General features: G+C 38.9%; 1 non-coding gene across 1 annotated transcript; it reads left to right on the top strand.

Annotated features, from left to right (window-relative positions):
• Window positions 1-12060: 12060 nt before the first annotated feature.
• LOC111726623 lies at window positions 12061-12168 on the top strand. Its single transcript, XR_002774360.1, has one exon. It is a non-coding gene; the product is annotated as a U6 spliceosomal RNA (small nuclear RNA).
• The last annotated feature ends 419 nt before the right edge of the window (window positions 12169-12587 follow it).

The following is a 12587-nucleotide window of genomic DNA, read 5'->3' as shown; positions in this document are numbered from 1 at the left end:
ACTCTCCTCAGTCACACCCTAGAGCACTCTCCTCAGTCACACCCTGGAGTACTCTCCTGACTCACATACTGGAGCACTCTCCTCAGTCACACCCTGGAGCACTCTCCTCAGGCATACACTGGAGTCTGACTTGGTTGACCTCCAGGCCATAAAGAGCAGATGTTTCCCTCACAGCTGCTATTTCTGAAGACAAAAAATTGCACATTAGTCTTAATAGGCTCTGGCTTTTCATTTTTCATTTTGAAGCAGGTTGGACCCAGTAAAAGTTATTCTTAAGAAATAATTTTTGAAAAGGTGACTGTTAAGGGAATCAGGAATTTTAAAACTAACATTTTAGGCATTAGTTAATGCCCTCAATATGAATACAAGAAAAGGAAAGAAGCAAGACATCCACAAATTTTGTTTCCATGCCTACAGTAAGAATTCTAATCCATATTATTCAGAGTGTAGTGAATAGCATTTTCTTTCAATATCCACAAATTCTAAACACAAAGTTTTTCAGTTAGAGATTTGTCTTATTGGAGACACAGTCCATAACTTTAAATTGTTTTTCAATCGTGGCTCACTCCTGTAATCTTAGCACAGTGAAGGCTGAGGCAGGAGGATCCCTTGAGCTCAGAAGTTCAAGACCAGTCTGAGCAACTGAAAAAAGAAAAACAAGCTGGGTGTTGTGATGCAAGCCTGTAGTAGTCCCAGCTACTAAGGAGGCTGAGGCAGGAGGATCACTTGAACGCAGGAGTTTGAGGTTGCTGTGAGCTATGATGTCACAGCACCCTAGCCTGGGCAACAAAGTGGGACTCTATCTCCAAAAAACAAACAAACAAACAAAAAAAAAAACTAAAGTGATTCAAATATCTAGCACAGGGATAGAAATTCAGTGAGTGATAATTATTATTAAACTCTGTTCAGTAGAAAGAAGTATGTCTGGGTCAGAGATATAAATTACTCCATTTTTATGGATAAAAAGGTTAAGCTCAAAGGGATTACATGAATTGTGTTAGGCAAGGGAATAATCAATATAGCTGTGCTCTGAGCTAACAGTTGATAGATTGACTGGCACTTGGTTTCTTTTCCCCACAATGCTTTCTGTAATTAGGGCTTGGGTGTATTTATCAGCATTAAAGGATCACTGAACAATTTAAAATAGGAGTTTTAAAAACTATGCCCTAACCCACTTGTTTTTGTATGGTTCTAGTTGAATGGTTGAAAACCAGCAAAGAAAAACAGCATCTTGTTAGACTTGAAAATTACTTGGAAATTTAAATTCTTGTTTTCATGAATAAAATATTACTGGGACCCAGGCATGGCTGTTTGTTTGTGTATTGTCACTGATTTCTTTCATGCTCCAACAGTATAGTTGAATAGCTGTGATAAGAGACCACGTGGTCTGCAAAGCCTAAAATATTTACTATCTGCCCCTTTACCAGTAAAGTTTGCCGACCTCTGATTTATTATTTTTTTAGAAACAGGGTCTCACTCTGTTGCCCAGGCTAGAGTGCACTGGTGTGATGGCTTACTGTTCCTCTAACTCTTGATCTCAAGTGATCCTACCCCCATCCTCTCAAAGTGCTCTCAAAGGGATTACAGGTGTGAGTTACCATGCCTGGCCCAACTTGATTTAAAAGGTCATTTTCTCTCATAGGAAAAACATACCAAATATATCACATATCTTCTAAATTGGTAATGAACTTACTTTGGCATTAAACAATCTAGTCACACAGGGGTGGGGAACATATGGGCCTTCAGGCCACATATGGCCTTCTAGATCCTTAAAGTATGGCCTTTTGCTAGAATTCAAACTTCACAGAACAAAAAGGCTGCACTTAAGAGTCTAGAAGGAGCTACTTGGGAGGCTGAGGCAAGAGAATTGCTTAAGCCCAAGAGCTTGAGGTTGCTGTGAGCTGTGACGCCATGGTACTCTACTGAGGGTGACATAGTAAAGACTCTGTCTCAAAAATAAATAAATAAACAAATAAATAAAGAGTCTAGGCCACATATGGCCTTACAGCCTGCAGATTCATCATCCCTGGATCAGCTAAGTGTGTAGAGTGAAACATTGTAACCACAGCAATCAGAATATTTAATTAAATAACAGAGGATATTTATGAGTTTTACATATATTGAGTTATTTGATCTTCACAACTCTAAGAAGTAAGTACTTTTTACATATGAGAGAAGTGAAATTTAAGGAGGTTGGGAAAAATGTCTGAAGCCAACTGTGATTTGAATCGAAGCCAAGTTCCCAATTGTTCCAATGTCAGGAATCGGTGCCTGCTAGTAAGAAGCTTTGGATAGGGAGGTTCACCCAGTCTTCTCTGCCCTTCCAAATCCACTGCCTAATGTCACTGAAAGGCTAGTTTCTTTACTTCTCTAAGATTCTGTTTTCCTCTGTAAAACAGAAAAAGTACCTACTTCGCAAGATTATTGTAAGGCCTAGAGATAATATATTTAAAATGCCCTATATGTATCAAAATATCACAGGTACCCCCCAAATACATATAACTATTCTGTATTAATGAAAAATGACCATATATTAGGTCACATAAAAACCCTAATCAACTATAAAACACACAGACACAGAGTTACAATGCCTGGCATCCTGTAAATGATAGCTACTACTATTCATTACTCTTGTGTAGGGGACATTTTCCTAAGACTCATGCACAGCAAATCTACCAAGCCAACTCCATGGGCAGAGAGAATGGAGCCATAAGAGGCACTGAAACAGTTAAATATGTTCCCTGGCCCTGAAAAAAGGCCAAGGCAACCAGGCTGTCAGTGGCTTGTTGGAGCTCATCCTCCTGGAGAAGGTTTCTGCACCCATGGAGAAGGGAAGGGGCAGCAAACCCTGCAGAGGGTGGGCTAAGGGGTTAGCCATCCTTGGAAGGTCAGTTCTTTACAGGCAGTGCTGCCGACAGTGTGGGATCTGCAGGAAAAGGCAACATCAGCACGTGCGGAAGAAGTGGCTCACGTGCAGAAACAGGAGCGGCAGCAGTGGGGAGCTAAGGTAAGTGTGGTAGTTGCGACTTGAACTCTAGAATTCTTTCTCAAGGAAGGAAACTAGAGATTCTGAGGCTCAGCAAAGTGCTATGACATTGCTCTGAACTCCCAGGCTGATAACCAGGGGTTCTTGTTACACTCATAAACAAATATTAATCACCTTTCTGGCGTGGGCCAGACACTGTGCCAAGTACTGTGATCAAATCTTCTCAACTGATTGTCCTAACTACCTGTAAGTGGACGTTAACAGCTACAGAGGTAAAAATAGACTCAGAGGGGTTAAGTCACTCTTAGCATGGAGGAACACTGCTAGTGAGCAGCGGAGTTGGGATGTGAATGAACAATTTGAACACCTGTCCTACCACCCTTTCAAATACTGCCTAGTTTCATCTATGGCTAGTGACCTGAGTGGATATTAGTTCATCCAACAAACATGTATTGAGACACATCCCAAAGAAGCATCTCAGGGGGAGCACTCACGGGGATACAACCCAGACGGGAAGGGAGGTGAGGACAGTGGGTATGGGATATGGCTGCCTATGAGTATGGGGTTTCCTTTTAGGATCTTGAAACTGTTCTAAAATACACTGTGATGATGATCACACAGCTCTCTGGGTACACTGAAAACCACAGAACTGTACACTTCAAGTGGATGAAATTTATGATATGTGAATTATATCTCAATAGAGACAAAGGAAAGAGAACATTAAACTGAATATACCAAAAAAAGATACACTCCATAAGATTAGAATAGAAATAGGGATTGGCGCCTATAGCTCAACCGGCTAAGGCGCCAGCCACATACACCTAAGGTGGCGGGTTCAAATCCCCAGTCCGGACCGCCAAACAACAATGACGGCTGCAACCAAAAATAGCCGGGCGTTGTGGTGGGCGCCTGTGGTCCCAGCTACTTGGGAGGTGGAGGCAGGAGACTCACTTGAGCCCAGGAGTTGGAGGTTGCTGTGAACTGTGATGCCATGGCACTCTACCCAGGGGGATAGCTTGAGGCTCTGTCTCAAAAAAAAAAAAAAAAAAAAAGAATAGAAATAGGCATATGTCATATGAGTTTTTATGTTAAAAGAGAATGTTGTGAGGGATTATGGCATTATGTTACAATTTGACCTTGGCACATTCCACAATAAACCACAAACATAAAAACAAAACAATCAAGAACTCCAGATGCAAAGTGGACTTAACACTGTGCCATTCTGTACCTGAGAACTAAAAGCCTGGATTCGCACTTCTTTCCCACTTCCTGTCATAGATGCAGGCCTGCAGCAGACTGAGAAGATGGGGGTCTCACTCTTGCTGTAGAAGGAACTCAGGAAGTGGGAAAGAAGGCTTCAAATTGGGTTTCTAGGACACCTTCTTCCACACTAACAAGAAGGATCCAACCAGAAAACATGGAGCCCCTCTTGGTTGTGGTCTGGGGCCAAGTGGGAACACTCAGTGTCCTGTGTAGCACGCCCACGCTCTCTTTTCAAACTTCAGGTTGATTTCTCTATAGTCTAAGAAGCGGAGTCTGAATGCACAGGAGTGGATACAAATTTTGACTTAGATGGAAATGAAAAAAGAGTTCCCTCTTAATTTGTTAAGTTCCCATTGATTCTTGATTCCAGCCAACCCATGATACAATCAATAATTCAGGTTAAATTTAGCGACATTACTATTTGAACTCGAATGCAAATGGCACTGGATTTACTCCTTTCCTTGAGGAAAAGCTATACGAATTAAGTTATCCTTTTAATTCCTTACTCAGTTTTACAGAATTTGATGAACGTAAAGTAAGCCACTCTGAAACATCAGTAATTAATTAAACTGGGATTTTAAAATTATACTTTCAGAGATAGAGGTAACAGTCAAGTGAGTTGATACTTATTTTAAAGATGCTCCACTAAGAAAAAAAAAAAAAAACTGTCACAGAAGGAAGTAAAAAAAGACCCCGATGATATTTTTAGTGCAGCAGAGAGTCAGCCTTATCTCTGATGACCTCCATACTGATCACAGAGGAAAAAGGGAAGCAGAATGAAAAGGATGCGGCTGAGACACGGAAAGATCTGGATGTGCCTTCTAAATCATTATATAAAAAACACCCCAAATAGGCATATACTTACTAAATGAGGCATGAAGATTATATATACTAAAACATATTTCCAACAAAATTGAAAACGAGCTTATTTTTTGGTTTCACAAAATTATTTGATATACAAATATCCCTTTTACCCATTTCAGTTAATCTGAGGTTGTATCTTATGATTTAAGTCCAGTAAGCAGTTGGTGTCCCTCAAGGTCAGGCAAATTAACAGATTGTTTCTCTGTACATTTTTAAGTTTATGATTTGATAATTAATTGAAATGGCAGCTTCTGTCTATCACTGGGCTTATTAGGACAAACATCTTTGCTAACTTAGGAAAATTTTATTTTTCCTGTGTTTACTCATTTTCTGGGAACAAAGACTAAATCAAATGAATAAAAATCCTTCCCACCATTTCAACAGGCTAAAATTCCTTAATATGACTTACATAAGGATAAGGGTTGAAAAACGATGAGTTCAAATAGTTATAGCTCAAAAGCTGGATCTTCTCACAGATTTTTTTTTTTTTTGGAGACAAAAGTCTCACTCTTACCACCTTGAGTAGAGAACCGTGGCATAATCACAGCTCATAGCAACCTCAATCTTGGGCATAAGCGATCGTCTTGTCTCAGCCTCCCAAGTAGCTGGCACTACAGGCATCTGCCATGATGCCTGGCTAGTGTTTTTTTTCTATTTTTAGTAGGGATGGGGGTCTCACTCTTGCTCAGGCTGATCTTAAACTCCTGAGCTCAAGCAGTCGTCCACTCTCCTCAGCCTTCCAAAGTGTTAGGATTATAGATAGGCGCAAGCCACTGTGCCTGGCTCACTTACAGTTATTTTTAAAAGTACTTAGCATGTGAAAATAGTCGATGCTTACTAAGCGTCAAGTGTTAACATTTGTGTACATTTTCTCTAGAGAGACACCCCACTATCCAATTACAAGTGTGCCCTCTCCCTGCACTCCACCCTTACTAACATCACACTGCTAGTAAATGCCAGAGCTGAGATTACAAGACTCAAACCTTGATGTGGAAGCAAATGGCCTGCAGCCCCCTGAGAAGATGCAGTCTGATTCTGCAGCTCTGGGACCTCATCACGGGATGCTCCTGCCCGCCCAGATCTTACTTTAAACAGTAAGCTGTTATAAGATTTAGTAAAGAATGACTCTCCATCCCGGAGTACCTGTGTCCATTTTTATGGTGCTTCAGTTGATTGTACTTTGCAAACTACATGGCTGTTTACAAGCTGCAGGCCTACAGCAATGGTGTGTTAGTCCAGGCTATCAGCGCCCTTTTTCCAACAACATGGGCTCACTTCATGTCTCTGTGTCACATTTTGGTAATTCTCATAGTATTTTGAATGTTTTCCTCATAACTGTTATCATGACCTCTGATGAATAGTCTCTGATGTTACTATTGTTATTTTCTTGGGTGCCACAAACTATGCCCATAAAAAGATGGTGAACAGAACTGATAATGTGTATACTGTGACTGCTTCACTGACAGCCTGTTCCCTCTTCTGTCTCTTTTGAAGCATCTCTATTTCCTGAGACACAACAATATTGAAATTAGGCCAATTAATAACCCTATAATGGCTCTGAAGTGTTCAACTGAAGGGAAGGAAGAGTTCTACTTCTTTCACTTGAAGTCAAAATCTAGAAATGACTAAGCTCAGTGAGGAAGTCATGTGGAAAGCTGATAAAGGCTAAGAGCTAGCAGGCCTCTTGACCCAAACATTAGCCAGGTTGTGAAAGCAAAGGAAAAGTTCTTAAGGACATTAAAGGTGCCACTCCAGTGAATACACGAATGATAAGAAAGCGAAACAGTGTTGTTGCTGCTATGCGGAAGGTTTAGTGGTCTGGATAAAAGATTAAACCAGTTACAACATTGCCTTAACCCAAAGCCTAATCCAGAGCCAGGGCCTGACTCTCTTCAATTCTGTGAAGGCTGAGAGGGCTGAGGAGGCTGCAGCAGAAAAGCTTGAAGTTAGTAAAGGAGGGTACATGAGATTCAAGGAAGGAAGCCGTCTCTGTAACATAAAACTGAGAGGCGAAACACCGAGTGCTGATGCAGCAGCTGCATCCAGGGCCCCAAAGGTCAAGCTGAGAGAAGTGATGAAGGTGGTTCGCTGAACAACGGAGTTTTCAATGCAGATGAAACACCTGAATTAGGGTGGGGCCGTACAACGCGCCCAAACTGCTGCTGCTTCTGGATAAGGAAGAAAGTGGTTTCTTGAGATGGAATCTACTGGTGAAGACGCTGTGCACATTGTTGAAATGATAACACAAGGTTTAGAATATTACAGAAACTTAGTTGATAAAACAGAGGCAGGATTTGAGGACAGATTCCAATTTTGAAAGAAGTTCTGAGAATAAAATGCCAACAAACAGCATTACAAGGTACAGAGAAATCTTTCATGAAAAAGTCAATTGAGGCAGCAAACTTCATTCTTGTCATATTTTAAGAAATTATCTCAGCCACTCCAACCTTCAGCAACCATCATCAGCTGCAGTCGACATTTCCAGACACTCCACCAGGGCTAGGGAGAGCGGCTCACCCTGTAATCCTAGCACTCCAGAGGCTGAGGCAGGTGGATTTCCTGAGCTCAGGAGTTCAAGACTAGTCTGAGCAAGAGTGAGACCCCATCTCTAAAAGTAGTCAGGCATTGTGGCATGTGCCTCTAGTTCCAGCTACTCGGGAGGCTGAGGCAAGAGAATTACTTGAGCCTAACAGTTTGAGGTTGCTGTGAGCTATGATGTCATAGCACTCAATTGAGGGCAATGAAGTGAGACTTTGTCTCAAAAAAAAAAAAAAAAGAAAAGAAAAAAGAAAACCAAAGATTGTAACTGGCTGAAGGTTCAGATGTTTATCAGCACTTCTTAGCAGTATTTTAAAATTAAGATATTTACATTGTTTTTGAGGCATGATGCATTGTACACTTAATATACTATAGTAGAAACATAATTTTTATATTTACTGAGAAACCAATTACTCTGGCACACTTTATTGCAGTGGTCTGAAGCATAACACACCCAAGCTATGCCAACACACGCACCTTCAGTGGCAGAGACTCAGTGTACAGAGGCAGGAGTTTATGGACACGTCCTCACTATGCCATGGGATTTTGTTCCAGGAAATGATCTTCTCTGTGAAGTGACATTTGATACATTTCTAGCTTGGCATTTCTTTCATTACATTGTAATTTCTTTCCACTCCACTGGAATATCTTTTATAACTCCTATTCTTTCTGAGCTATGTTCACTAGCCTCCTAGCTTTGCAGTTAGGTGTGTCTGAGTGACTGAACTCTACATAATGGCTTATGAATGGAAGTCTGCTGAATAAAAAACTCATATGCCAACTCCTCCACACTCTTTCTCTGTTAGCTTGAAGCAGAAAAGCATGGATCCTTAGGGAGCCACATACTGAAGGTGGCAGAACCATACATAATACAGGGTGGCCATAAAGGCTGTGTGCAATTTATAATTGCCCACCACTAAATTGCACACGAGCTTTATGTGCTGAGATATAGGATGAGGCAGTGAAGTATCCTAGAAAACATGTTCTATCTTGATGGTGTTGAAAGAACTTACACCTCTGAATGAGGACGTGGAGAAAAGCTCCTTGCTCATCAGGAGCATCTGTTTAGGCCTTCCTTGGAGAAATACATTTGTATTGTGTTTAAACCACTAGGCATTGTCAGATTCTTTGTTGCAGAAGCTAGCATTACTTTAACTAACATACGGACACTTGGTAGCAATTTGGTGAGCAAGAGGAAGTAGTACAGAGTTTCTCTGTATTGAGATCTTGCTCATTGATGAAGGTACAAGTTAGAATTTCTGGGCTATAAAATGAAATGTCAGAAAAATGAGCTCATAGGCAAGAATTTAGTTTCTCCTGCAAGAACTTTCATAATTTTAGTATAAAGCCTGTCTTGTCACACTTTTGGCATTTATTAGGGTATTACTGCCAAAGTCTGAAGTTTTCTAGGTTGTATAAATTCACTGTATTCAGATTACCATTTTCTTAATGTTATTTGTTGCCAAAGAGGTGGTTTTAAATGATGACTTATTGTTTAACTTGGCTAGAAGAAGGATGTTTTATTTAAGGGGTGAGACAATAAACAGATATTTGTGTAAACAAAAATTCAAATGTTTCAATTAAACTTAACACTAACCCCCATTCCAAGATATTTTCACAGTCCCTGAATGATGACTGCTAATCTCTGTTGTTAGTTCCTGAACTCTGTCTCCCCCTGGTAAGCAGATGCTACTGAAATAAAAAGCAAATAATAAATTTTCAAGAAGCTCCTTCTTTCGAGGGCATAAGAGGGAATGTTAAAGCCAAACAGCTCTGCATACATCGTTAGCAACCAAAGATCTCAAGTTACAGGCGGCAAGGTCAACCTGAAGCTACCTAGAATCCACGGGACTTGGCCATGAGTCTAATCTGCCTTAACCTCCTGAGCCACCATTTCTTCATCTGTAAAGTAAGAGGGGTTAGTGATTCTCTACTGTTTGAGAAGCAATGCTGCCTTTATAATAAAATTTAACATATGGGAGGTGCCTATGGCTCAAGGAGTAGGGCATCGGCCCCATATACTGGAGGTGGTGGGTTCAAACCTGGCCCAGCCAAAAACTGCAAAAATAAAAAAAAAAATTAATGTATACTTTACTATTAGCAATAAAATTCACATTTCAAAAAAAAATCAACGTTATAATTTATACTAAGGATCTCAAAATGCAAATGTCAGACGTATCTAAACTAGAATACAAAATAGTCAAACGCTTTACACACCTACTAACAAAGAATTTGGATTTTAAAGAAGCAAAAGACCAGAAGCCATTCCATTCAAGTAGTAAAGTTATAAAAAGCAATCTTATTTGTACTTAATAAGAGGAAGAAGAAAATAACTTTAAGCGAGGGAGGCTCGCAACTTGTCAAGACTATTGAAATGAAGAAAACCAAGGAGACTGGGCCTTATCTGAAAATGTGATTGCAGCATAATTTTCTTGTGCAAAGATATAAGATGAGACAGTGATGTATCCTAGAAAACATGTTCTATCTTAGTAAGCCACACATATGGAGAGGCACACATTTACTGAACTTAAAGACACGGCAAATGTGGAAAAGAGGCTGAATTGGACAATCAGTTTCTACAACATAGATTATTATCATGTTATTATCTATGGATGTGATAAGGGCTATGTTTTTAGAAACCACCTTAATTAACAGAATCCAATGACAGTGTCGTATTTCAGGTGTCTCCACACTTTAATAATGTGTGCAAATATGTTTTAGTAAGTACAGAAAAAACTTAAATTTGATACATACTATCTTTGTTAATAACTGGAATCCTTTGTGATTCTCTCCTGGTATTTTCTCCCATCACTCAATTAGCAAAAAAAAAAGCAAAACAAATGAAAATCCAGCCTACAGTAATTTTTCAGAACTTCAGAATTTATCCTAGAAATTATTTGAAAGAACAGTTAGGCCAATAATTTTTTTTAGATGTTTCACAGATGAGAATAAGGAGTTTGCATACTATTTCAAAGAACTGGCATGGAATAACAGAATAATAACATGGGAGAAAAAAAATGTTTCTTCGGTAAAAAAGCTACATTGCAATCATGTTATCATTAATTATGAATCACAAAGTGCAAGAGAATAATAATGTACAAGTTGAACTTAATGACCTTAATGTCCCTTTACTGTACCACAACCTAGCATGATAGGTTTTCAATGAAATTTATATTTATTTGTGACAATTTGAATATTGGTACATCAGAACACAATCATTAAAAGGCAACTTAGCTATTCTCCCCTCTAGAGAAACATTAATTTTATAATAAATGTTTTTGAAAAAATATAATTTAAAATTAAAAAGGTTTTTAATAAGCAACTTACATTAATGTTCTATATATTTAAATTATTTCTTACAAGAGCATAAGATTTGGAATCAGATTTGGATTTGAAACCTGAGTTTACCACTCAATATATAATAAAGAGCTCAGCAAAGTTCAAGGTCACAGTAAATCCTCAAATGTTAGCTGCTGTTATTTCTAATAAAGCAGTGGTGACTGCCACTTAGAGTACTTACTATGCATGCTTTATGAATATTATGGTATTTATTCCTCCTAATCATTCTCAGAGAATTATTATCCCTGTTAATATATGAAAACACTGAGGTTCAGAAAAAGTTTAGAGACACACCCAGGGTCTGAACCCAAGTGTGTCAGAAGCCAAAGCTCCAATGTTTGCCAATGAAATAGTAAACTACTCAATTGTTGCTCCTTAAAGTGGGGCCCATTAAAAGTCTTTGTTGAGTATGTATGTGTGCCGGGATAAGAAGGTGCCTATGAGCTTACTATAAGCATTAAACACTTTTCAAGTTGATGAAAATTTTAAAATAATTAATATTTGTGCTCTGAATTATCTAGATAACTGCTTTAAAACCAAATATTGCCAGTACACTTCAATGCTTAGGTTTGTATTTGTATTTATTTCCACATTAAAGTCCAGTTCCACTTTTGTTGTGGAAGGATTATGGAGAACAGAAGCTGACTTAATAGGGAAATGATGTCTTCAGGCCAGGGGAAAATCAAGTAACATCATTATGTGCTGAACAAATGAAAGCAATAGCCTGAACAGAGAGGAATAGGGGGAAAACTGAGTCCCTACACAGCTTATGGAAGTGGAGCCTGCATGGGGAGCCTAACTCTATTATAGTGCTCAGTACCATATCACATTACAAGTGATGATTTCATCTTGGCAAACATCACCATCCATATTTAATAAACATTTTAAGTTTTATTAGTTTTCTAGTTTTGCTTACATCTAATCTGTAAACTTGTTTTGGTTTTATACTTGCAAGAGCTAAAAGCATAGGGCATTTACACCTGGTTTTATCTTTATATATATTTAGATAACATAATTTTAAGTAAAAATTGAGGTGCTCAGAGATGTTTCCTTATTAAAAAGGGGTGTAGTTGCTCGCTTCAGCAGCACATATACTAAAAATTGGAACAATACAGAGAAGATTAGCATGGCCCCTGCACAAAGATGACACGCAAATATGTGAAGCGTTCCATATTTTTTTGATCCTATAATTCTTCTACTAGGTATATACCCAGAAGACCAAAAACCATAAAGATACAAAGATATTTGTATCAGAATGTTCACTGAAGCCCAATTCATAATTGCTAGGTCATGGAAGAAGCCCAATTCATAATTGCTAGGTCATGGAAGAAGCCCAAGAGCCCATCAATCCACGAATGGATCAATAAATTGTGGTATATGTACACCATGGAATATTATGCAGCCATTAAGAAAGATGGAGACTTTACCTCTTTCATGTTTACATGGATGGAGCTGGAAAATATTCTTCTTAACAAAGTATCCCAAGAATGGAAGAAAAAGTATCCAATGTACTCAGCTCTACTATGAAACTAATTTATAGCTTTCATAAAAAAGCTATAACCCAATTTTAGCCCAGGAATATGGGGAGAGGGGAGGG

This window comes from Otolemur garnettii, unplaced genomic scaffold (assembly GCF_000181295.1).
Source record: "Otolemur garnettii isolate 467f Iridium unplaced genomic scaffold, OtoGar3 scaffold00073, whole genome shotgun sequence".
Taxonomy (NCBI): Eukaryota; Metazoa; Chordata; class Mammalia; order Primates; family Galagidae; genus Otolemur; species Otolemur garnettii.
Note: the sequence above shows the minus strand (reverse complement) of the source record. Positions and strands in the feature narration are given on the sequence as shown.